Source organism: Periophthalmus magnuspinnatus, chromosome 3 (genome assembly GCF_009829125.3).
Source record: "Periophthalmus magnuspinnatus isolate fPerMag1 chromosome 3, fPerMag1.2.pri, whole genome shotgun sequence".
Lineage (NCBI taxonomy): Eukaryota > Metazoa > Chordata > Actinopteri > Gobiiformes > Gobiidae > Periophthalmus > Periophthalmus magnuspinnatus.
The window spans coordinates 16,416,844-16,422,843 of NC_047128.1; positions in this window are offsets into that span (position 1 = coordinate 16,416,844).

A 6,000-nucleotide genomic window follows, 5' to 3' on the forward strand; every position below is an offset into this window, starting at 1 on the left:
TAGCCCCGCCCACACTATCGTTTTGCCCGATCACACTGCAGCAGTCCCAATAAGCCTTACTTTAGTGACTAAAGTGACTTGGTCACCCGAAAAGTAAGACGAGGAAGTCTGATGAAGAGTATTTAGCACTTGGCTTCACCGTGACTCCGGTGAACGACAGACCGGTGTTTATTTAATTTTATTTATTTTGTATTTGATATTTAATTAAATTTCATGATATTTTATTTTATTTTTTGAGTATCAAATGGTTCAATCAGTTTTTCCAAAAATATGTATAGTTCAAATAAGGATAAAATAAATAAATAAATAATTTAAAAATAATCGCGGGGCGCGAAATGTTTTCTTCTTCATAGGGGGGACATGATAGAAAATAATGGAGAAGCACTGCTTTAGTCATACTTAACCCTTCGGCTTCCCTATGGACATACAGGTCCATTTTGTCATTTTTTCAAACTTAGTCCAATGAAAAAATATTAAATTATGATGATCAAACTGCTGAGGATGTCGATGTGCAGATGTGTGTAAACTGACATCCCTGCATCACTCCACTAATATAAAAAAATAAATACATAAATAATAATAATAATACACTTATTATTATTATTATTATTATTATTATTATTATTATTATTATTATTATTATTATTATTATTAGGCCCAAGCCTGGGACAACCTCCCAGTGAGGGACTCATTAAAAACGCGTCCGGAGCATGGAAAATGGCAAAAATTAAGTAGTAAACACACCTCGACATGCCAGTGAGTGGTGTCAAAAATTAGAACTCGACAAGCTCTAATTGTCACCCAAGACCCTGAGAAAAAAGAAAAAATAACAAAAGACGACTCAGTAGCGCCACCTCAAACTTTTTTTTCATGGGGCCAATGGGAGCCCGACTCAGAAAAAAGTCGACGTAAAAATCTGAATCTCACGTCAAAAATAGAACATGTCGGGACATGACAAAAATGATATTATGGCCCCGCCCTAAAATGTACAGGAAGTCAGCCATATTGGATCAAACCAGGGAATGACAAAAGTGCACACCCTCGCATTCAGGACATCTCCTCGCACAAACCACTTCAAGTTTGGCCAAATCCCACTAAACCCATGTGTGATTAAAGATTATCAATTATATTTTGATTATGACTTTGGGTGTGGTTATGGTAAATTTTCAACAAAATCGCAATTTTTTAGAATATTTCAATTAAATATTTCTCTTTCACACATTTTTGTTAGGAAAACGCTAATACAGCATTTATGCACATTTGTGAGCTGAATACTGATGTGTAAATTGTGGCACTATTTCACAAAGTGGCTCTCTAGCGCCCTCTTCAAATTTCATTTTGAAAAATTTGACAACACAATCGATTTGTCGTGGACTTATGAAAAAATTCACAGGGGCCTTATTTGTGATGGGGCACAATGTGAGAAAGTCACATGTTTCTTTCTCTTATGGTTTAGGAGAAAAATAATGGGTGGAAAAAAAATTTCCATTATTAGGCCCGTGCCTGGGACAACGCCCCGGTGAGGGACTCATTAAAACCGCGTCCAGAGCCCGGAAAATGGCACAAATCAAGTAGTAAACATGCCTCGACATGGCAGTGATTGGTATCAAAAATTTGAACTCCACAAGCTCTAATTATCATTGAAGACCCTGAGAAAAAATAACGAAAGACAACTCAGTAGCGCCACCTCGAACTCTCATTTTCATTGGGCCAATGGCCACAAAATGGCCCTCTTCAACTTTCATTTTCAAAAATTCAACAATCGAGTTGTCGTGGACCTGTGAAAATATTCACAGGGGCCTTATTTATGATGGGGCACAACGTGAGAAAGTCACATGACTGTAGCTGTTATGGTTTAGGAGAAACATAATGGGTGGGAAAAAAAATTCCATTATTATTATTATTATACTTACCTCTTTGAGGTCATTTTTGACCCCCTGAATGTTAACGAAAAGTCAATTTTATTGGACCCAAAATTCAAGTTTGGCGAAAAATTAATTATTTTGATGTTCACAAAAAATATTCTTTCAAAATGACTCAATAGCAGTACCTCAAAAATAAAAATACATTACGGCAATGAGAGACCTTTTTTATCGTAGACAAATGAAATTTGGTACAAACATAGAACATTTCAAGACAAGTAAAAAAATATATTATGACCCCACCCCTAAACCCTACAGGAAGTCTCAGGAAGTTTTAATTCAAGAAACTTGCAAACTGAACAAAATTAACTAGACCGATGTGGAATTATAGGCAACTTATTTGGAATTTTCTACATCAAAAAATGTGGTCGTAACGATATACAGTTTACATAGGTCAGACATTACATTGCTCCACAGCGCCCCCTTGAACTTTTGAATGAGACCCCAAAAATGTATTTTGTCATAAACATTTGAAATTTGGCATGAACATCCCTACTGCCATACTGAACACAAAAATTTATGAGAACATACCTCTATTCAATAAATGTGTCATTCAAATGAATAAGGTTCAGAGTGCTGGACTTTGTTGTAGACTAAATAGATGCTCTACACTAATCCAGCTATGACATAAAATTCAAGAATGGTGAAAAATTTTTCATTTTCATGTGCTAAAAAATGTATGCTTCAAAACGACTCAATAGTGCCACCTCAAAAGTCAAAATACATTATGGCAATGAGAGACCTTTTTCACCATAGACAAATGAAATTTGGTACAAACATAGAACATGTCAAGACAAGCAAAAATGTATATTATGACTCTCACGTTTGAATTTTTACGCCATGGATGTTCATTCAAGAAACTTGCAAATTGGTCAAAATGAACTAGACCCAAGTGGGATTATAGGCTACTCTTTTAGATTTTGCTAAGTCATAAAATGTGGGCGTGGCCAACATGTAAACAAAAATGGCGTTTAGTATTTACTTGCACTTAACTCAAACATGCTGTGCCCTGTAAACCGGCATTAATATACATTTTCGTAACACTGTTGATCTGAACCTAATGGTATACAATTTACATAACTGAGACAATCCATTGCTCCCCAGCGCCCCCTTGAAATTGTTAATGGGATCCAAAAACATTGTTAAAAACATTTGAAATTTGGCCTGGACATTCCCATACTGAACAAAAAATCCAATGAGAACAAAGCTCCATTTAAAAGTGCGTTGCCATGGCAACGTCTGACATTTCTCATTGAAAAACATGGGGTTTTTGTTAACTTGGATGAAATAATGACTTCGTCATAGACTATTGAAATTCGCTACACATGAAAATGTCAGAAATGCTCTCATTGGAATGAATGGAGTAGTATTACTCAGTCACTGATTTTGGGGGGAGGGGTGATGTAAGCGGGAACAAGAGGCAAGAACTCCATGGTGGCATGTGCCCCGCGGTCGCAAGGGGTGGCGAGGGCCTTTATCATTGCTTGCAGTTTATTATTATTATTATTATTATTATTATTATTATTATTATTATTATTATTATTATTATTATTATTATTATTATGTAATGTTGTATCCTCATTAAAAACACACCTGGAGTTGTGGAGAATAGCTGTTAACTTTAAAACTTAATGACATCATAAAGTTGTAAAGAGCATTTTGAGATGTAGACAGACTAGTAATAAAGGCTTACTCAAACATATGTCAATGAAACAAAACACAACTCTGGGTATGTTTTTGAAATGGAAACAACATTCCAACATGGCTAAAGCTCAGAGGAGTCAAATTTGCATAATATAGGACCTTTAAATAATAAGGCATTGAAGGCTTTTGCAAAATGGTGTCTTATTATTCCAGACATCATACATGATTCCATACATTCCATGCATGATTTCCTAGAGTTTTGTTTTTTTTTTTTTTTTTTTAAACTATATTGCAGAATTGTGCTAAAATGTGACCTGTAAATGTTGTTCGATGTTCATGCTCTAGAAAAAGTTAAAGAACTATAAAATAAACCACCAAAATACCTTGTTTCTTTGCCTAGATTTTTAATTACAGACAATATATTCAATATTGTAATTTTGCATATGCATTTTTCAGAAAGTGGTGGCATTATTCAACCCTAATGGCAACTCCTAACAAATAATGATAAGGGTAAAGACTGCATCATAAAGTGGGATATTTGCTGCAAAAATAGAAATTATCACATCCTCAAATTCTGAAACGTGAATGCACCCTTTGGAATAAGCTGTTGTATGAAATATCACCCAGTTATTATGTAAAATTTTTGTATTTTTCTTCTCATAATTTATATAGACTAGTGGTTCATGCTTTTCCCAACTGCACTTGTAATTCTGTCTAGTCCCCAGCAGAGGGCATACTGTGTTTGATGTAAATAGTGTGGGATATGTTTGTCATTTTAATCAGTTTGGCATCAGAGCAGCTAACTCTGGTGCCAAACTCGTTGAGTCCAAAGGCGAACTTCACTCGCCTTTCAGATGACCATTCAGGAGGCGCCCAAATCCAAGCAGAATTTACAATGCGTTGACACTTGCGCAATCACCACATCACAGTTACAACTGAACTGGGACCAAAAACCTGCAGCCAGTGTGAAATAGACCAGGACTGAGCCAAGTCTGGACCCCAACTGGGCTTAAAAATAAGACTAAAAAGTGTGAATGCACTTTTGTGTCTTTTCAAATGAATACAAGAGACAAAAGTTGACTCACAATTGGCTACAACACAACGTGACCATTCTTTTTCTCAATGCCTGCATATGCCCTGCACCTGCCGCCTCTTACAAATATAACAGCGATTTATAACTTCACTCTAGTAGGGTACCTCCTGACCTTAGCTTTCAGGGGGCCCTAAGCTGAATTTGTCTCTGGGGACCCCGACAGTGGATGCCTCCTGGCTCAACTTTTGGTGATTTACATTTGACAACATTATGACGCTTAAATTTACATCATAAAGGGTCTTGCACCGGTGTAAATACATAGCTGCCCTCACCTTTAACATCTAGGCAAATACATATTTAATATTTGTAACTTGAATAAGTGACAAATACAGAAAAAGTTAATTAACAAGTTTAAAAAGTAGTTTGTTTATTTTTAAACAAATCTGGCCCTTTGAGGGCAGCCATTTTGCTGATGTAGCCCTCCGTGAAAATATGTTTGACACCCCAGTTTTAGAGGGATATTTAGGCTGCTGCTTACACATAACCCCTATTTCCAATAAAACTTGATATATTATTTTCAGTATAAATGTATGGGCTCTTGGGGGCCCTCTGCTGGCCTCGGGGCCCTAAGCAGCTGCTTATAGGCTGGGCCAGCCCTGCTCCTAACTCCAGTAAACTGCCAGGCAAATAAATCGGTTATCTTTTGAATGACTAGACCACTATAATGTCCTGCTTATGCAATATTGATGTTCAAAATCCTCCCAGAAATGATCACAGGTATAAAATTTACTACAAAGAAAAAAGAAAAGTTTTTATTCAAATATTTAATTTCATATTACTATTAAATTAAGTCAATAGGGAGGACATGCCCAAAATTCTTTAAAAATTCTCAAGCATTTCAAGATTTATAACAAAGAACAGGCCTATAATTCTAATACGAGCCAATTCAGTTTTTTATTACTGTCTTGTTTGAATAACAGGCCATATTCATGTCCAAAATCCTCCTGTTAGATTAATTTATTATTAGACTAGTATCATAATATACAGTCTACATTTTCTAGTTTAAAATAATTTATTGATGGCCAAAATCCTCCAAAAATGTCAAGGAACATTTTTAATTCAAATACTAACTGTGAACTCCCCCTTTGAGCGCGCGTGCCCCCAGTGGCCCCCGCACCGCTGATTGGGAAACACTGAACTATAAAACTCATCTTTTTTATGGGGCAGTGAAACATCTCCCGCTCCCAGTCGAGACGAGCTCCCAGTGGACCTGCACATCTCATCTCCCGCCGCGTCGTGCCACCGGAGCGGAGCCGTCCATTAGGCGCGGGCGGAGGAGGGTGTCATCACCCCCGCACAGCCTCAGCCCTCCCCCCTGAACCCACCCCTTCTGCGCACTAT